This window comes from Scyliorhinus torazame, chromosome 4, assembly GCF_047496885.1.
Source record: "Scyliorhinus torazame isolate Kashiwa2021f chromosome 4, sScyTor2.1, whole genome shotgun sequence".
Classification (NCBI taxonomy): Eukaryota; Metazoa; Chordata; class Chondrichthyes; order Carcharhiniformes; family Scyliorhinidae; genus Scyliorhinus; species Scyliorhinus torazame.
Window position 1 is genome coordinate 46631674 of NC_092710.1, and position 21116 is coordinate 46652789.

The following is a 21116-nucleotide window of genomic DNA, read 5'->3' on the forward strand; positions in this document are numbered from 1 at the left end:
GCGAGGTTTGCTAGTGTCACACGGGAGGGTTTAAACTAGTATGGCAGGGGGGTGGGCACGGGAGCAATAGGTCAGAAGGTGAGAGCATTGAGGGAGAACTAGGGAATAGGGACAGTGTGGCTCTGAGGCAGAGCAGACGGGGAGAAGTTGCTGAACACAGCGGGTCTGGTGGCCTGAAGTGCATATGTTTTAATGCAAGGAGCATTACGGGTAAGGCAGATGAACTTAGAGCTTGGATTACTACTTGGAACTATGATGTTGTTGCCATTACAGAGACCTGGTTGAGGGAAGGGCAGGCTTGGCAGCTAAACGTTCCAGGATTTAGATGTTTCAGGCAGGATAGAGGGGGATGTAAAAGGGGAGGTGGAGTTGCGCTACTTGTTCGGGAGAATATCACAGCTATACTGCGAGAGGACACCTCAGAGGGCAGTGAGGCTATATGGGTAGAGATCAGGAATAAGAAGGGTGCAGTCACAATGTTGGGGGTATACTACAGGCCTCCCAACAGCCAGCGGGTGATAGAGGAGCAGATAGGTAGACAGATTTTGGAAAAGAGTAAAAACAACAGGGTTGTGGTGATGGGAGACTTCAACTTCCCCAATATTGACTGGGACTCACTTAGTGCCAGGGGCTTAGACGGGGCGGAGTTTGTAAGGAGCATCCAGGAGGGCTTCTTAAAACAATATGTAAACAGTCCAACTAGGGAAGGGGCGGTACTGGACCTGGTATTGGGGAATGAGCCCGGCCAGGTGGTAGATGTTTCAGTAGGGGAGCATTTCGGTAACAGTGACCACAATTCAGTAAGTTTTAAAGTACTGGTGGACAAGGATAAGAGTGGTCCGAGGATGAATGTGCTAAATTGGGGGAAGGCTAATTATAACAATATTAGGCGGGAACTGAAGAACATAGATTGGGGGCGGATGTTTGAGGGCAAATCAACATCTGACATGTGGGAGGCTTTCAAGTGTCAGTTGAAAGGAATGCAGGACCGGCATGTTCCTGTGAGGAAGAAAGATAAATACGGCAATTTTCGGGAACCTTGGATGACGAGTGATATTGTAGGCCTCGTCAAAAAGAAAAAGGAGGCATTTGTCAGGGCTAAAAGGCTGGGAACAGACGAAGCCTGTGTGGCATATAAGGAAAGTAGGAAGGAACTTAAGCAACGAGTCAGGAGGGCTAGAAGGGGTCACGAAAAGTCATTAGCAAATAGGGTTAAGGAAAATCCCAAGGCTTTTTACACGTACATAAAAAGCAAGAGGGTAGCCAGGGAAAGGGTTGGCCCACTGAAGGATAGGCAAGGGAATCTATGTGTGGAGCCAGAGGAAATGGGCGAGGTACTAAATGAATACTTTGCATCAGTATTCACCAAAGAGAAGGAATTGGTAGATGTTGAGTCTGGAGAAGGGGGTGTAGATAGCCTGGGTCACATTGTGATCCAAAAAGACGAGGTGTTGGGTGTCTTAAAAAATATTAAGGTAGATAAGTCCCCAGGGCCTGATGGGATCTACCCCAGAATACTAAAGGAGGCTGGAGAGGAAATTGCTGAGGCCTTGACAGAAATCTTTGGATCCTCGCTGTCTTCAGGGGATGTCCCGGAGGACTGGAGAATAGCCAATGTTGTTCCTCTGTTTAAGAAGGGTAGCAAGGATAATCCCGGGAACTACAGGCCGGTGAGCCTTACGTCAGTGGTAGGGAAATTACTGGAGAGAATTCTTCGAGACAGGATCTACTCCCATTTGGAAGCAAATGGACGTATTAGTGAGAGGCTGCCGGTCTGCTTGCGAGGGAAATGAGCTGGAGAGGCTGAATGACCAGTGAAGGAAATTCAAAAGATCCAATATGAGACTTTGACGGGAGCTATGAGAGGATTATTGAAATGGGCCCTGGTAGCTCAGTCGGTAGAGCATCAGACTTTTAATCTGAGGGTCCAGGGTTCAAGTCCCTGTCAGGGTTTTGATTTTGGCTCAAGGCGTTTTCTTCCCAATTAACGGCCGAAATAAAAATAAAGAATGCAGGATGCTTTATGGAAAGTGGAAGAACCGTGACCACGTCGTGTTTGCCAAATTGCAACAGCCGTCCAGAATTTTCAAGAATTTTTGCTAGATTTTCAGTGAATGTATAAACTCTCTCCTGGTCTTGTCCTGCATTATACCACTGTAGTTTTCTGGCCATGTTTAATCACTTCCCAATTCGCAAAATATTTCCTGTTTGTATACTTCTTTCCTGCAGAACTGCTTTTAAATTAATAACTTTCAGAAATAACTGCAATCTTTACAGTTTCAAAAGCCCAGTGACGATGAATATTTTAGTTTGCACTCTCAAAGTCAGCAGGAGAAATCAACAATACAAAATTTAATCAAAACAATTGAAATCTGTTCTACACTTGCAAAGTTGTCTTACAGATTGGTGCTGTGGCTTAGATGGTTAAAGTACCTGTCTTGTAAACAGGAGATCCTGAGTTCAAATCTCAGCTGCACCTTTCTACGTTCAGGTCAAAGCATGTAGTCTATGAAGAATGCTCCTCATTTAATGGTGGACACAGAAAATGTTGACAACATTTCTGAGGTCCTGACCTTCAACATTGCTTTCCCTTGATTTATGTCAAACTTGATTCAAATTTCCATATCTCCCACTTTTCACGCAACTTCCATTTTCCTCATCTACTCCATTGCATGTAACTTCGCTTCAGCTCTGAATAAGGATCACACGGATTTGAAACATTAACTTTGTGTCTGGCTCCACAGACATCCTCTAATTTTCTGAGCTTTAATCCAATCATATTTAGCTTCTCATGCAGGTTCACAACATGTGCAGTATTTTCCTTTGAATGCACGACAGGATTGACCTCAGGAAATCCAGTAGGAACATTTTAAATGTCTGTCAGCGATGTCTGTGAGCAAAGATTGAATGATTAAATGATTTACTCTGATGAAGAGTGACGCAGCCTCGAAACGTTAGCTCGGTTCTCTCTTCACAGATGCTGCCAGACCCACTGAGATTTTCCATAATTTCCTGTTTTTTTTCAGGAAATGATGGAAATTTTAAATTAATAACTTACAGAAATGACTGCAATTTTTCAGTTTCAAAAGCCCAGTGCCGATGAATATTTTAATTTGCACTCTCAAAGTCAGCAGGAGAAATCAACAATACTGATGTTTAATCAAAACAATTGAAATCTGTTCCACACTAGCAAGCCTGTCTTGCAGATTGGTGCTGTTGCTTTGATGGTTAAAGTGCATGTCTGGTAAACAGCAGATCCTGAGTTCAAATCGCATCAGTACCTTTATACATTCAGGTCAAAGCATGTAGCCTGCGAAGAATATTCCTCATTTAATGTTGAACACAGAAAATGTTGACAACAATTCTGTGGTACTGACCTTCAAGATTGCTTTCCCCTGTTTTATTTCAAACTTCCATATCTCCCATTTTTCACGCAACTTCCATTTTCCTCATCTACTCCATTGCATGTAGCCTCGCTTCAGCTCTGAATAAGGATCACACGGATTTGAAACATTAACTTTGTGTTTGGCTCCACAGACATCCTCAAATTTTATGAGCTTTCATCCAAGCATTTTTAGTTTCTCATGCAGATTCACAATATGTGCAGTATTTTCCTTTGAATGCACAACAGGATTGACCTCAGGAAATCCAGTAGGAACATTTTGAATGTTTGTCAGCGATGTCTGTGAGCAAAGATTGAATGATTAAATGATTTACTCTGATGAAGAGTGACCCAACTTCGAAACGTTAGCTCGGTTCTCTCTTCACAGATGCTGCCAGACCCACTGAGATTTTCCGTCATTTCCTGTTTTAATTCAGATTTCACATCCGCAGTAATTTGCTTTTTTATTGGACGATATATGTTGCTGCATGTCAGCAAGAACGATTTGGGCGGGATAAATTGTTGGGCATTTTCCATGAAGATGTGGCGTTGACAGATCTATTTACACCCTGAAATTTGCGATTTGCATAATTTGTTAGTTTTCTATATGAGTTTACTTGCGTTCACTCTCTGCCACAACAAACACCAGATGACACCCTTTATTCCCTCTCTTAAAATACAATCTGTATCTCTGTAGCTTCCCACTCATATCTCAGCGAACTAACCGTAATCTTCAATGTCTTGAAGTCCCAGTGCATGTCCGTGGGCAACAACAGTTGCCACATCTCAAGTCATTGGTAAAATGCGAGTCCAAGTGAAGAATTTGAGAAAGGAATCCAAAGGGAGGCTGCCGGTCTGCTTGCGAGGGAAATGAGCTGGAGAGGCTGAATGACCAGTGAAGGAAATTCAAAATATATAATATGAGACTTTGAAGCGAGCTACGAGAACATTTTTAGGTTGGGCGCTGGTAGTTCAGTCGGTAAAGCATCAAACTTTTAATCTGATGGTCCAGGGTTCAAGTCCCTATCAGGGGTTTGATTTTGGCTCAAGGCGTTTGCTTCCCAATGAACGGTAAGAAATAAAAATAAAGAATGCAGGATGCTTTTTGGAAAGTGGAAGAACCGTGACAACATCGTGTTTTCCAAATTGCAACAGCCGTCCAGAATTTTCAAGAATTTTTGCTAGATTTTCAGTTGATGTTTAAACTCTCTCCTGGTCTTATCCAGCATTATACCACTATAGTTTTCTGGCCATGTTTAATAACTTGCCAATTCGCAAAATATTTCCTGTTTGTATACTTCTTTCCTGCAGAACTGCTTTTAAATTAATAACTTTGAGAAATAACTGCAATCTTTACAGTTTCAAAAGCCCAGTGATGATGAATATTTTAATTTGCACTCTCAAAGTCAGCAGGAGAAATCAACAATACTGATGTTTAATCAAAACAATTGAAATCTGTTCCACACTTGCAAGCCTGTCGTGCAGATTGGTGCTGTGGCTTAGATGGTTAAAGTGCCTGCCTTGTAAACAGGAGGTCCTTAGTTCAAATCTCAGCAGTGCCTTTAAACATTCAGGTCACAGCATGTAGCCTGTGAAGAATGCTCCTCATTCAATGGTGGACACAGGAAACGGTGACAACGTTTCTGTGGTACTGATCTTCAACATTGCTTTCCCTTGATTTATTTCAAACTTCCATATCTCCCACTTTTCACGCAACTTCCATTTTCCTCATCGACTCCATTGCATGTAACCTCGCTTCAGCTCTGAATAAGGGTCACACGGATTTGAAACATTAACTTTGTGTCTGGCTCCACAGACATCCTCAAATTTTATGAGCTTTAATCCAATCATTTTTTGTTTCTCATGCACATTCACAACATGTGCAGTATTTTCCTTTGAATGCATGACAGGATTGAGCTCAGGAAATCCAGTAGGAACATTCTGAATGTCTGTCAGCGATGTCTGTGGGCAAAGATTGAATGATTAAATGATTTACTCTGATGAAGAGTGACGCAGCCTCGAAACGTTCGCTCGGTTCTCTCTTCACAGATGCTGCCAGACTCACTGAGATTTTCCATCATTTCCTGTTTTTTTTCAGATTTCACATCTGCAGTAATTTGCCTTTTTATTGGACGATATATGTTGCTGCATGTCAGCAAGAACGATTTGGGCGGTATAAAGGATGGGACATTTTCCATGAAGATGTGGCGTTGACAGATCTATTTACACCCTGAAACTTTGCGATTTGCATAATTTGTTACTTTTCTAGATGAGCTTACTTGCGTTCACTCTCTGCCACAACAAACAACAGATGACACGCTTTATTCCCTCTCTCAAAATACAATCTGTATCTCTGCAGCTTCCCACTGATATCTCAGCGAACTAGTGTAATCTTCAATGTCTTGAAGTCCCAGTGCATGTCCCTGGGTAACAACAGTTGTCACATCACAGGTCATTGGAAAAATGCGAGTCCAAGTTGAAGAATTTGAGAAAGAAAGCCGAAGGGAGGCTGCCGGTCTGCTTGCGAGGGAAATGAGCTGGAGAGGCTGAATTCCCAGTGAAGGAAATTCAAAAGATACAATATGAGACTTTGAAGTGAGCTGTGAGAAAATTTTTGAAATGGGCCTTGGTAGTTCAGTCGGTAGAGCATCAGACTTTTAATCTGAGGGTCCAGGGTTCAAGTCCCTGTCAGGGTTTTGTTTTTGGCTCAAGGCGTTTGCTTCCCAATGAACGGTCGGAAATAAAAATAAAGAACGCAGGATGCTTCAAGGAAAGTGGAAGAACCGTGACAACGTCGTGTTTGCCAAATTGCAACAGCCGTCCAGAATTTTCAAGAATTTTTGCTAGATTTTCTGTGAAAGTAAAAACTCTCTCCTGGTCTTATCCAGCATTATACCACTGTAGTTTTCTGGCCATGTTTCATCACTTCCCAATTCGCAAAATATTTCCTGTTTGTATACTTCTTTGCTGCAGACCTGGTTTTAAATTAATAACTTTCAGAAATAACTGCAATTTTTACAGTTTCAAAAGGCCAGTGCTGATGAATATTTTAGTTTGCACTCTCAAAGTCAGCAGGAGAAATCAACAACACTGATGTTTAATCAAAACAATTGAAATCTGTTCTAAACATGCAAAGCTGTCTTGCAGATTGGTGCTGTGGCTTAGATGGTTAAAGTGCCTGTCTTGTAAACAAGAGATCCTGAGTTCAACTCTCAGCAGTACCTTTATACATTCAGGTTTAAGCAAGTAGCCTGTGAAGGATGCTCTTCATTTAATGGTGGACACAGGAAATGTTGACAACATTTCTGTGGTACTGACCTTCAACATTGCTTTCCCTTGATTTATGTCAAACTTGATTCAAACTTCCATATCTCCCACTTTTCATGCAACTTCCATTTTCCTCATCTACTCCATTGCATGTAACCTCGCTTCAGCTCTGAATAAGGATCACACGGATTTGAAACATTAACTTTGTGTCTGGCTCCACAGACATCCTCTAATTTTCTGAGCTTTAATCCAATCATATTTAGCTTCTCATGCAGGTTCACAACATCTGCAGTATTTTCCTTTGAATGCACGACAGGATTGACCTCAGGAAATCCAGTAGGAACATTTTGAATGTCTGTCAGCGATGTCTGTGAGCAAAGATTGAATGATTAAATGATTTACTCTGATGAAGAGTGACCCAGCCTCGAAACGTTAGCTCGGTTCTCTCTTCACAGATGCTGCCAGACCCACTGAGATTTTCCATCATTTCCTGTTTTTTTTCAGATTTCACATCTGCAGTCATTTGCGTTTTTATTGGACGATATATGTTGCTGCATGCTAGCAAGAACGATTCGGGCGGCATAAAGGATGGGGCGTTTTCCATGAAGATGTGGCGTTGACAGATCTATTGACACCCTGAAATTTGCGATTTGCATAATTTGCTACTTTACTAGATGAGCTTACTTGCGTTCACTGTCTGCCACAACAAACACCAGATGATACCCTTTATTCCCTCTCTTAAAATACAATCTGTATCTCTGTAGCTTCCCACTCATATCTCAGAGAACTAACCTTACTCGTCAATGTCTTGAAGTCCCAGTGCATTGTCCCTGCGCAACAACAGTTGCCACATCGCAAGTCATTGGGAAAATGCGAGTCCAAGTTGAAGAATTTGGGAAAGGAAACCAAAGGGAGGCTGCCGGTCTGCTTGTGACGAATGTGATATAAAATAGTTACTTTAGAGATATTAGTTAATGTAATGTAGAAATAAGCCACTTTGATTCTGGCAAGTAGAGACAAAGGATTTTAGACCGCATGGAAAAAAGCAGGAAGAGGTGTGTCTATGAGAGTGATGCTGCATTGATAGGGGCCGGAGAAAGGGATTGGAAGTGAGCCAATCAGAATAGATCAAACGAGTCAGGAGGGACATAGGTTGACCTATGTGTGTCGAGTATGTGAAACTTGATGCCATTTGAATGTATCAGTACTGATCTCTTTGTGTGGGACATTCACTTAGCTCCCGGGGCTGCAGAGAGCAACATGTTATCTGTATCACTGTGGGCTAGGTAGCTTGCAAGCTGAATAAAATAACTAATGTTATACCTGCAAATCCATCTCGACTTTTATTGAGGCCAGACTGACGGATAAAGAAATTTGGGATTCAACATTTGGTGCCGAAAACCGGGATTTCTCAGGGCGATCCTGGTTTCAACTGCGAAATCAGAATTAGACTGATTATGAACAGGAGGATGGGGAACGAGGGCCCTCAATGTAGTACTGGAAAATGAACGCGCATTGATTCTTCCCCTCTTCTTATCGTCTGATTAGTCTGGTCACTCGCGGTTGGCACAGAAAGACCGTCTCGACGAAATCACAGGTCAGTCTGGGGATTAGCATTTTAATTGATGGGATTTCATTTGTGAGTTAATTCGGCTGGGGTAGGCTATATTGTTGATGGGACATTTAAAACTATAAATGGTTCAACTTCATTTGTGAGTTAATTCGGCTGGGGAAGGTTATATTGTTGATGGGACATTTAAAACTATAAATGGTTCAACTTCATTTGTGAGTTAATTCGGTTGGGTTAGATTATGGGAGGTCGATGCGACATTTGAAATTGAAAATGGTTTACCTCCATGTGTGTGTGTGTTAAAAATATAGTTGATTAAGCTAAAATTGTCTCCTTGGACTGTAGTGGCGAAAAACGCAGTTCCGAGGACTAGTTGAGATTATGGGGAATTCCTTGGATAGCACAAATGATCCAGGCATGCCACTGCAAATATTATGTGATAAGTATCCGGACAAAGCGAAGGATTTTAGAAAATTGTCAGCACAGTTAAGAATTAAAATGGGAGATGAATGGCCACTAGGGGGCACCAAAGACCTAGAAATGGTTAAGAAAATCCAGGGACAAATTTGGAGAAAAAATCAAAGTATGAAAGCTAAAGAATTAATTGGATTATGGAGGCAATATTGTCAAGAGGAAAGAGATAAGATTATGTTGTCTAGCTGGCAGGACAATGCCCTTAAAATGGGGATTCCAATTAGTGAACAGGGTAACCTAAAAACATTACAGATCTTGAAAAAGGAATGTGTATTTAAAAAAAGAGCAAGTAGAGACAGGAAAGACGCGGGTCAAACAAGAGATGAGCTACGTGGTTCAATGGCTGGCCTTGAATTGACAGAAAAAGAAAAATTCAATAATTTGGAAAAGTCAGTAAAAGTTCCGTCTGCACCTGTAGCATGGTCTGCGTTCATTCCAGAACCACCAGAGTACAATAATATATACCCAGTCATTGCTCCCCAGATTCCAAATATGCCAGAAACTCAAGCCCTTTTGGATGATAGTGTGGGTGATAGTGTGGGTCCTGATTTTCCAACTTCACGACCAGAAGAGCAAAAGGAACTCTGTCCCACAAGCCCAGTTAGCTCTAGGACAAGATCTCGGACAGCGAGAGAGGGGCTTGACCCTCACCAGAAACAATTAAGCATATCACCTAAGTCTCTCCAAACTAAGGAGAAACCACAAGATTCGGTACCAAAGGAAGCTGAAACAACTTCTTTTGAAGAGAAAGAACACCCCCTAGTGACAGCGAGAGACGTTGAAGTCTTGGAACAACCAGGGGAAATAGCTAGAGTGCCCCCTGGTGACATTCGGAGACAGTTACCGATTAGGAAGATGCGAAACCCCGACGCAGTGACTGCGGGAGCGAACCCCACGATAGACGTTTACTTCCCATGGACACCCAGTGAGATGATGGCTATTATGGCTACAATCCCAGATAGAAAAAAATCTCCTGCTGCCTTTGTGGATTCCTTGAGAACTACCATCTCAATTTATCAAGCTGATTCAAGGGACCTCTGGGCCCTAGTCCAGCAGATTTTAACCCCAGCAGAGTACCGCAATTATCTTAACCACCTGAATTATGCTAGTCATGCCGCACTTCAGCAGGCCTATGCGTTAGACGACGATAGAAGGACACAGATCTTGAATGCGTTGAATACACATTTCAAAGGCCCATAAATCTTTCTGTTCTCTTAGACCTAAAACCTAAGAAGACTGAAGAGCCAGAGGAATTTCTGGAGCGTTTTAATGAAATCTACCGGGGGCAGTCAGGCGATTTGCTGTATCAAAATGGTCAGAATTCCCCTCAATATTGTGCTATGTTAATGCATTGCCTACCACCTTCTGTGGTTACTGCTGTGAAATGTAATAACATGAATTGGACAGAGAACGACCCTTCCCAGATGGCAAGGGTAGTCAGATTTTATTGGAAGGAGGGTGTAGGCCAAGAAGGAGGCTCAGTTACAAAGCTTAAGACTGAGTATGTAATGAAAAAGGATGATTGGCGATCCCAACAAGCGGCAGAAATGGTAGTTTACCAGCAGGAGCCCCAATATAGTGACTTTGGGTGGGTGGATCAGCGAAGAGGAGGATACCAAACCCACCCAAAGGGACCCTCACCCACTTTTTATGGCCCACCGAACAAATCAACAGCTCTACAACCGCAGCCCCCTCTGAGGGGCCATTGGTCTACTGGAAGAAGAAGACGGGGCAGAAATAGAGGGAGCAATGCATGTTTTAATTGCGGCCGTGTAGATCACTGGCAACAGGGATGCCCCTTTAAAAGACAGGCAGTAGAAGGAGATTATCCGACCCAAAGGCGAGAGTACCCACCAAGGGGAGGACAGACGAGATACACTGACTTCTCCCAGGAAAACCCTTTCCCAACACAGGATTGACGAGCTAATTTAGCCATAAGGACTCTCCAATCGGACAGGGAACCTATTATCTCTCTGCAGATAGGAGATCAACATCACTCATTTGTAATCGACACCGGGGCAGCCATGTCTTCTGTGCAATCAGCACTTAAATTACCATTATCCGACCACACGCAGCAATTGTCAGGGTTCCAAGGACAGGTGTGTGAGTATCCTATTTCTGAACCTGTGACAGTCACTTACGAGAATAAGTCTGCAGAGCATCAGTTTGTAGTGACTACTGAATTGGACTGTAACTTGTTGGCCCGAGATTTACTGTGTATCTTGCAGCTACAGCTAGAATGCGGAGATGAGGGGGTAACGGTTACATCATGGAGGATGAGACAACAGTGCTATATTTCTATCACCCCCCAGTGGTGGACGTTAGACGTTGAACAGTCACTGCATCACGTTACACTGGCCTATGACAGAACTGGACGAAACAGGGAGTTGGAGGACAAATACCGGCCATTACTTGAGACCGAATGGCCAGTCAAGGTTACAGCCACAGTCACTGGAAAAGAAGGTACAGCCGATTTTGTTGCAATATCACCACATTTATGGCCACAGTCAGCTTCGGTAAGCCCTCATATTACACGTCAGGTCCGTGACCAGTACCATGCCAGGGATATGGGGCGAATGGTCAGGAGGGCGGTGGATCATTCAGATCCAACAGACTACGCACTTCAAGTCATGCCGGACGGCACTACCATAAAATATTTTGAGGTCCCTGAAACGATTAACACTCGACTGCAGCATCACAGGGGACATGATGTGTTGGAATATGTCAATCCACAGGTCTGGGCGGAATACCCATCACAAGTGGGAAAGACAAATGTTACACCTATTAAGGTGATGATTAAGGATCATGTAAAGCTACCTTCCATTCGACAATACCCCCTGAAATCTCAAGCTGCTCCATCAATAGATAAATTAATTCAAGAGCTGTTGAAACAGGGTATTTTGGTCCCTTGCCAATCAGAATGTAACACCCCCATACTTGCTGTGCCTAAACCAGCCAAACCAGACCAGTACCGATTAGTACAGGATTTACGTTCAATTAATGCCATCGCATAGCCATTACATGCTCTCGTCCCTAACCCTGCCCACATACTGGCTCAAATTCCAGCTCAAGCCCGGGTCTTCGCCGTAATTGACCTTCAGCACGCCTTCTTTGCCCTCCCACTTGCGACTGAAAGTCAATATTTGTTTGCCTTCACTTACAATGGACAGCAGTATACCTGGACCCGACTGCCACAGGGGTTCGTCAATTCACCTACACTCTTCTCCAGATGTCTGCAGACCCAACTCCAGGCCTTGACATTGGAGCATGGTTCCACTCTGGTGCAGTATGTAGATGACATATTGGTGGCAAGTCCTGACGAGCCCAGTAATAGGGATGATGTGATCCAATTATTGAACCACCTATCCTCGTTGAGTTATGTTGTTTCACAAGCAAAGGTCTTGGTGGCTCAGAGAAAAGTTAAGTTCTTAGGAGTTTTACTTACAGCCACAGAAAGAAGTCTCGAACCCAGTAGTATTGAACCAATATGCCAATTCCCCGCCCCTACAATAGCCAAGGAGGTTCGTCATTGGCTGGGTATGATGAATTATTGTCGGCAGTGGATACCAAACATTGCTGTCTATACAAAGCTGCTGACGCCTTACACTCGTGAAGGGGGGAATTTTACTCTCACCACCGAGGCACTCGAGGCCTTCCGTTGCCTGAAGCACGCCTTGCTACAAGCACCGGCCCTCGGTAGGCCCCTATACGACCGACCATTCCAGATATACTGTACTGTTCTGGAAGGATGTTCAACAGCGGTACTCACCCAGCAACATGGGGACAAGCACCGGCTCGTAGCATATTACTCTTCCAAACTCGACCCAGTGGCGTTGGGCCACCCTGTTTGCACCCAGATCTTGGCAGCGATATACAATAGTTTTCAGGCTGCTGCCAACATCACTCTCCAACAGGATATTACGGTGTATAGCTCCCACTCGGTAATCGCACTATTGGGGCAACTGCAGACTCAGCATCTTACCGCAGCTCGTCAGAATAGGTATGAGATATACCTTTTGAACAATCCACGCCTGACATTTAAATACTGTACCACTATCAATCCAGCCTGTTTTCTCAGTGGTCCCCCTGTCAATGAGGACGTGCCTGGTCACGACTGTTTAGCCTTGATTCAGGAAACTACAACAATAAGGGACGACTGAGTGATATTCCGTTAGAACAACCTGACATGATTATGTATGTTGATGGCAGTGCATTAGTAAGCCCCACTGGCCGGAGACTGTCGGGTTATGCAATCATAGATCAGGATGGTCTGATTCTAGAAGCGACAGCTTTCCAGACCCCTTACTCAGCACAACAAGCCGAACATTTTGCCCTCACCCGTGCATGTATACTGGGGGGAGATCGCCGGGTTAATATCTACACTGACTCCCGATATGCTTTCGGGGTAGTTCATGACTTCAGACAACTCTGGAAGAATAGGGGATTCCTTACCTCGGCAGGCACAGAAATATCCAACCGGGGTTTAGTTAATGACCTACTGCAGGCCCTCCTTATGCCCGCGCAGATTTCCGTTATTAAATGCGCTGCCCACACGAATGGTACAACCCCAGTTGACGTTGGTAATGAACGAGCAGATTGTGCAGCGCGAACAGCCGCGCAAATTCAGCATTGATGGTGCCTAAGATGTTAAGTCAGACTAAACGATCTACTATAAATATGTCTGCTTCTGACAAGTCAATGCCAACCATCCAAGACGTCATAAGATTACAGGAGGACGCTCCTGAGAGTGATAAACAAATGTGGAAACGGTTAGGTTGTACATATGATTCTGTTTCCTCTTTATGGACCACGCCTGCACATCAGACTTGTATGTCTGATGTGCTGGCTTTATGGGTCATTGAATGTGTACACTTTGCAACTCATTGTGGGGCTCGAGGGACTAGTGATTTGTTGCTGGACACTTGGTGGCACCCTAAAATGCAGGGGTTGGCCCAGAGTATCAGTAATCGGTGTTTGATTTGTCAGCAATATAACACCGGAAAAGGTATCTCTTGTGGGAAGGGGCAAACCCTGTTGCCCAGTGGTCCCTTTGAGACGCTCCAAATGGATTACATTGAGTTAGAAAGGTGTCAATGTCATAAATATGTTTTGGTCATTGTGGATGTGTTCAGCAGATGGGTCGAGGCGTATCCGACTATCGATAATAAAGCTGCTACTGTGGTTAAAGTCTTGATGAGGGAAATCATTCCCCGGTACGGTATACCAGCTCAGTTAAGTTCTGATAATGGGCCTCATTTTATTGGACAAATTAACAAGGAGTTTTGCTCACAGTTGGGCATACGCCAGCAGTTACACTGTGCTTATAGACCGCAGGCGGCCGGGTTGGTTGAGAGACACAATCAGAGCCTCAAAACTAAATTGGCTAAATTAAGAGCAGACACGGGACTGACATGGCTTAAGTTGCTCCCTGTTGCCCTCTTCCAGCTGCGGGTTACACCTGCGGGACCGGCCCGGCTCTCTCCCGCCGAGATTCTTTATGGCAGGCCTCTTAGAACTCCCTGGAGCCTGCAGGTTCCCAGACTGGTTCAGTTTCATCAGATGACTGAAGAGATGACCACCTATGTTCTAGCCCTCACGCAAGTGCTCAAGGAACTCCATGGCCAGGTCCGCGCGGCTCACCAGCCATTGCCCCCAGTACCTAGCTCACTTTCAGTCCAGCCCGGTAGTTATGTCATGGTCAAAAATTGGACTAGGAAGGGGTCGGAGCCGCGATGGGACAGGCCCTTCCAAGTTCTCCTTACCACCCCCACAGCAGTTAAAGTGGAGAGGCGAAGTGCTTGGGTCCACCTACATCACTGTAAATTGAGTCCATCTCCACTACTGTAAAAGGTCAGATACTAAACTGCCTCCCTTCTCCAGTGCTATTTTACAGGTGTGGAGCATGATGGAGTGGCTACGCATCGTCTGTCTGATATTTGGCCTCACTTCGCTTGGCGTGTTATTGGCGATGGACATGGAAAAGGGGAATATTATGTATCTGTGTAGCCCCAACCAATCTACAAGGTTACATCACCTCTGCAAAGGTGATGTTCTTCGCTGCCCCCATATACGAGGACATGGTATCGACTCATGGAAGGTCATCAAAGTTAAGGAGAATGCAGGAGTCATGAAGCTGTTGCACCGGTCCCGGCGATGAGAAGGGAACATTATGTGGACATTGCCTTGTTTTTGGAATACATGTAAATTCGATTTTGGATGTGTTAAGAGTGGTGCAATAAAGGTAAAATCAGGCCGTCAGGAGAGCGTAGGAAGAGGCTATGAGAAAGTGAAAGGGACTAGAGAGAGGACGGGGCGTATGAGAAGGGAAGTACAGCTAGAACGTAGGTTACCGGGAGATACACTTAAGTTAATTAAAGGCCAAACTGAGGAAAACCCGGGTAGTATGAATCTCTTCTACCAGATTTACCACCGCTTGTATGGCCAGGGACGGGTTGTCTGCTACCCAAACCCCGCAGCGGTGTCTAGGTTATTTTCTGTTTCACCGCTTTGGGGCACTACCCAAACGGTGGTCCATTGTCAGCATTCCGAACCACTGCCCGAGCAAGTCACTCTTCCTTACGATCCGGATTCAGCACCACCGGCTATTTGCCTTCCCCTTCCTCGGGATAATTCCCATTCACAGTACGATAGGCTGCGACGGTGGAGGGCGTACATACCTAGCCACTTCACTCCCAATAGGGATTCCCGGTCGTACGAGAATTGCTTCAGCAGTGAAGGATACGGCTGTTTGCTGGTAGAGGTGGACACAAATATAACATGTCTGTTTCCCACCTGTACGGACAGGAGGTGCCATATCACCCAGGCGTCTGGCCAATGCGTTTGTTACAACACCACTTGCGTTCCATTGAACGCCGGCCTCCAGCTCCTTTGTGGCTGGGCGAATGTCTCTCATATCACTGTTGGGACTAGGGCTTTCCGCATTGCTAGGCGGCCCGAATGGGCGTTTCAAAGTTGGATAAACTGGGCTACTGGAGGGTCCTTACGCAACCGATATGCTGATTGTGATGCTAGCCTGCACACGGAGCAAGGATACTACTTTTTATTTAATGGTACAGCGACCAATGTTTTGTCACCTCCATTTCCCCGCCGAATTGCTATAGGGACTCTAGTCCCTACCACAGTCCCCTGCCCTTCGGCGTGGAACCTGCATAATCAGTTAGCACGCTGGGCAGTCTCTGCTGAATTTTGCGAGAACTGGAAAAAACCTCAGGATCTTGCACCCAACCGGGGCCACTCAGCCGGGTGGGGCATTCTGGGCGTATTGACACTGGGAGGTGTGGGGGGTTCCTTGGCAGTCAGTGATCGGAATTATTTTATTTGCGGCCTTACCGTCTTGGGAAATGAAACCTTGGGAGCCCTCGGGGCAATAACCAAGGAGTTGTCTCAGCTACGGTTGTTTGCAATGCAGAACCGGTATGCTCTTGACTATCTTCTGGCCCGTGAGGGTGGGGTATGCGCCATAGTGCAGGGCAAGTGTATCGTGGGAGTTCAAGACTTGACCGCTAACATCACTAAATTTATGGATCGCATACGGGATCACTTGGACGGGATGCAGGATCCTGGCTCTTGGGGTAACTGGGGATTTGGAGGTTGGAAGGACTGGTTGATAAATATGGCCATGTATCGAGTGGTAGCTATCGGCTGCATCTTTGTGGGCCTGGCCATCCTTAAATGTGTGATGGGTAGAATGCGGGGTGCACTGGATCAGATCACCGCCCCAAAAAATTTAACTGTTAAAATCCATGAGGGTGAAGCAGATGAAGGGGGGCTAAGACAGGAATTGGAAATGCAGCGACAGGTCTTTTTAGATGAGGAACCGTAGCTATGGATTGGATAGTTCGGTTATCATGGAATGATAAAAGGAGGGAATGACGAATGTGATATAAAATAGTTACTTTAGAGATATTAGCTAATGTAATGTAGAAATAAGCCACTTTGATTCTGGCAAGTAGAGACAAAGGATTTTAGACCGCATGGAAAAAAGCAGGAAGAGGTGTGTCTATGAGAGTGATGTTGAATTGATAGGGGCCGGAGAAAGGGATTGGAAGTGAGCCAATCAGAATAGATCAAACAAGTCAGGAGGGACATAGGATGACCTATGGGTGTCGAGTATGTGAAACTTGATGCCATTTGAATGTATCAGTACTGATCTCTTTGTCTGGGACATTCACTTAGTTCCCGGGGCTGCAGAGATCAACATGTTATCTGTATCACTGTGGACTAGGTAGCTTGCAAGCTGAATAAAATAACTAATGTTATACCTGCAAATCCATCTCGACTTTTATTGAGGCCAGACTGACGGATAAAGAAATTTGGGATTCAACATTTGCGAGGGAAATGAGCTGGAGAGGCTGAATTGCCAGTGAAGGAAATTCAAAAGATACAATATGAGACTTTGACGTGAGCTATGAGAGAACTGTTGCAATGGGCCCTGATAGCTCAGTCGGTAAAGCATCAGACTTTTAATCTGAGGGTCCAGGATTCAAGTCCCTGTCAGGGTATTGATTTTGGTTCAAGGCGTTTGCTTCCCAATGAACGGTTGGAAATAAAAATATAGAATGCAGGATGTTTTATGGAAAGTGGAAGAACCGTGACAACGTCGTGTTGGCCAAATTGCAACAGCCGTCCAGAATTTTGAAGAATTTTTGCTAGATTTTCAATGAATGTAAAAACTCTCTCCTGGTCTTATCCAGCATTATACCACTGTAGTTTTCTGGCCATGTTTAATCACTTCCCAATTCACAAAATATTTCCTGTTTGTATACTTCTTTCCTGCAGAACTGCTTTTAAATTAATAACTTTCAGAAATAACTGCAATTTTTACAGTTTCAAAAGCCCAGTGCCGATGAATATTTTAGTTTGCACTCTCAAAATCAGCAGGAGAAATCAACAATACTGATGTTTAATCAAAACAATTGAAATCTGTTCTACACTTGCAAACATGCAATGCAGGTTGGTGCTGTGGTTTAGATGGTTAAAGCGCCTGTCTTGTAAACAGGTGATCCTGAGATCAAATCTCAACAATACATTTACACTTTCAGGTCAAAGCATGTAGCCTGTGAAAAAGGCTTGTCATTTAATGGTGAACACAGAAAATGTTGACAACATTTCTGTGGTGCTGACCTTCAAGATTGCTTTTCCTTGATTTATGTCAAACTTGATTCAAACTCCCATATCTCCCACTTTTCACGCAACTTCCATTTTCCTCATCTACTCCATTGCATGTAACCTCGCTTCAGCTCTGAATAAGGATCACACGGATTTGAAACATTAACTTTGTGTCTGGCTCCACAGACATCCTCAAATTTTATGAGCTTTAATCTAATCATTTTTAGTTTCTCATGCACATTCACAACAGGTGCAGTATTTTCCTTTGAATGCACGACAGGATTGACCTCAGGAAATCCAGAAGGAACATTTTGAATATCTGTCAGCGATGTCTGTGAGCAAAGATTGAATGATTAAATGATTTACTCTGATGAAGAGTGACGCAGCCTCGAAACGTTAGCTCGGTTCTCTCTTCACAGATGCTGCCAGACCCACTGAGATTTTCCATAATTTCCTGTTTTTTTTCAAATTTCATAACTGCAGTAATTTGCCTTTTTATTGGACGATATATGTTGCTGCATGTCAGCAAGAACGATTTGGGCGGCATAAAGGATGGGTTGTTTTCTCTGAAGATGTGGCGTTGACAGATCTATTTGCACCCTGAAACTTTGCGATTTGCATAATTTGCTACTTTACTAGATGAGCTGACTTGCGTTCACTCTCTGCCACAACAAACAACAGATGACATGCTTTATTACCTCTCTAAAAATACAATCCGTATCTCTGCAGCTTCCCACTGATATCTCAGTGAACTAAACGTAATCATCAATGTCTTGAAGTCCCAGTGCTTGTCCCTGGGTAACAACAGTTGTCACATCACAGGTCACTGGTAAAATGCGAGTCCAAGTTGAAGAATTTGAGAAAGAAAGCCGAAGGGAGGCTGCCGGTCTGCTTGCGAGGGAAATGAGCTGGAGAGGCTGAATGACCAGTGAAGGAAATTCAAAAGATACAATATAAGACTTTGAAGTGAGCTGTGAGAAAGTTTTTGGAATGGGCCTTGGTAGCTCAGTTGGTAGAGCATCAGACTTTTAATCTGAGGGTGCAGGGTTCAAGTCACTGTCAGGGTTTCGATTTTGGCTCAAGGCTTCCCAATGAACGGTAGGAAATGAAAGATAAAGAATGCAGGATGCTTTATGGCAAGTGGAAGAACCGTGACAACGTCGTGTTTGCCAAATTGCAACAGCTGTCCAGAATTTTCAAGAATTGTTGCTAGATTTTCAGTTGATGTTTAAACTCTCTCCTGGACTTGTCCTGCATGATATCACTATAGTTTTCTGGCCATGTTTAATCACTTACCAATTCGCAAAATATTTCCTGTTTGTATACTTCTTTCTTGCAGAAGTGCTTTTAAATTAATAACTTTCAGAAATAACTGCAAACTTTACAGTTTCAAAACCCAGTGCCGATGAATATTTTAATTTGCACTCTCAAAGTCAGCAGGAGAAATCAACAATACTGATGTTTAATCAAAACAATTGAAATCTGTTCCGCACTTGCAAGCCTGTCTTGCAGATTGGTGTTGTGGCTTAGATGGTTAAAGTGCCTGTCTTGTAAACAGTAGATCCTGAGTTAAATCTCAGCAGTACCTTTATACATTCAGGTCAAAGCATGTAGCCTGTGAAGAATTCTCCTCATTTAATGGTGAACACAGAAAATGTTGACAACATTTCTGTGGTACTGACCTTCAAGATTGCTTTCCCTTGTTTTATGTCAAGCTTGATTCAAACTTCCCTATCGCCCATTTTTCACGCAACTTCCATTTTCCTCATCTACTCCATTGCATGTAACCTCGCTTCAGCTCTGAATAAGGATCACACGGATTTGAAACATTAACTTTGTGTTTGGCTCCACAGACATCCTCAAATTTTATGAGCTTGAATCCAATCATTTTTAGTTTCTCATGCACATTCACAACATGTGCAGTATTGTCCTTTGAATGCACAACAGGATTGACCTCAGGAAATCCAGTAGGAACATTTTGAATGTTTGTCAGCGATGTCTGTGAGCAAAGATTGAACGATTGAATGATTTACTCTGATGAAGAATGACCCTGCCTCGAAACTTTAGCTCGGTTCTCTCTTCACAGATGCTGCCAGACCCACTGAGATTTTCCATAATTTCCAGTTTTTTTTAAGATTTCACATCTGCAGTAATTTGCCTTTTTATTGGACGGTATATGTTGCTGCATGTCAGCAAGAACGATTTGGGCGGGATAAAGGATGGGGCGTTTCCCATGAAGATGTGGCATTGACAGATCTATTTACACCCTGAAACTTAGCGATTTGCAGAATTTGCTACTTTACGAGATGAGCTTACTTGCGTTCACACTCTGCCACAACAAACAACAGATGACATGCTTTATTCCCTCTCTCATAATACAATCTGTATCTCTGCAGCTTCCCACTGATATCTCAGCGAACTAAACGTAATCTTCAATGTCTTGAAGTCCCAGTGCATGTCCCTGGGTAACAACAGTTGTCACATCACAGGTCATTGGTAAAATGCGAGTCCAAGTTGAAGAATTTGAGAAAGAAAGCCGAAGGGAGGCTGCCGGTCTGCTTGCGAGGGAAATGAGCTGGAGAGGCTGAATTGCCAGTGAAGGAAATTCAAAAGATACAATATGAGACTTTGACGTGAGCTATGAGAGAACTGTTGAAATGGGCCCTGATAGCTCAGACGGTTGAGCATCAGGCTTTTAATCTGAAGGCTCAGGGTTCAAGTCCCTGGCAGGGCATTGATTTTGGTTTTAGGCGTTTGCTTCCCAATGAACGGTTGGAAATAAAAATAAAGAATGCAGGATGTTTGATGGAAAGTGGAAGAACCGTGACAACGTCGTGTTGGCCAAATTGCAACAGCCATCCAGAATTTTGAAGAATTTTTGCTAGATTTTCAGTGAATGTAAAAACTCTCTCCTGGTCTTATCCAGCATTATACCACTGTAGTTTTCTGGCCATGTTTAATCACTTCCCAATTCGCAAAATATTTCCTGTTTGTATACTTCTTTCCTGCAGAACTGCTTTTAAATTAATAACTTTCAGAAATAACTGCTATCTTTACAGTTTCCAAAGCCCAGTGCCGATGAATATTTTAATTTGCAATCTCAAAATCAGCAGGAGAAATCAACAACACTGATGTTTAATCAAAACAATTGAAATCTGTTCTACACTTTCAAAGCTGTCTTGCAGATTGGTGCTGTGGCTTAGATGGTTAAAGTGCCTGTCTTGTAAACAGGAGATCCTGAGTTCAAATCTCAGGAGTACCTTCATACATTCAGGTCAAAGCATTTAGCCTGTG

At 43.8% G+C, this 21116-nt stretch overlaps 8 non-coding genes across 8 annotated transcripts; all 8 read left to right on the forward strand.

The window, feature by feature from the left end:
* Positions 1–1880: 1880 nt before the first annotated feature.
* trnak-uuu (transfer RNA lysine (anticodon UUU)) lies at positions 1881–1953 on the forward strand. The gene has a single exon. It is a non-coding gene; the product is annotated as a tRNA-Lys (tRNA).
* Positions 1954–2405: 452 nt separating this feature from the next.
* trnat-ugu (transfer RNA threonine (anticodon UGU)) lies at positions 2406–2479 on the forward strand. The gene has a single exon. It is a non-coding gene; the product is annotated as a tRNA-Thr (tRNA).
* Positions 2480–6005: 3526 nt separating this feature from the next.
* On the forward strand, positions 6006–6078 carry trnak-uuu (transfer RNA lysine (anticodon UUU)). The gene has a single exon. It is a non-coding gene; the product is annotated as a tRNA-Lys (tRNA).
* Positions 6079–6532: 454 nt separating this feature from the next.
* Positions 6533–6606, forward strand: trnat-ugu (transfer RNA threonine (anticodon UGU)). Its single transcript has one exon. It is a non-coding gene; the product is annotated as a tRNA-Thr (tRNA).
* A 10536-nt stretch (positions 6607–17142) lies between these two features.
* trnak-uuu (transfer RNA lysine (anticodon UUU)) lies at positions 17143–17215 on the forward strand. Its single transcript has one exon. It is a non-coding gene; the product is annotated as a tRNA-Lys (tRNA).
* A 1601-nt stretch (positions 17216–18816) lies between these two features.
* On the forward strand, positions 18817–18889 carry trnak-uuu (transfer RNA lysine (anticodon UUU)). Its single transcript has one exon. It is a non-coding gene; the product is annotated as a tRNA-Lys (tRNA).
* A 1594-nt stretch (positions 18890–20483) lies between these two features.
* On the forward strand, positions 20484–20556 carry trnak-uuu (transfer RNA lysine (anticodon UUU)). The gene has a single exon. It is a non-coding gene; the product is annotated as a tRNA-Lys (tRNA).
* Positions 20557–21010: 454 nt separating this feature from the next.
* trnat-ugu (transfer RNA threonine (anticodon UGU)) lies at positions 21011–21084 on the forward strand. Its single transcript has one exon. It is a non-coding gene; the product is annotated as a tRNA-Thr (tRNA).
* Positions 21085–21116: the final 32 nt, after the last annotated feature.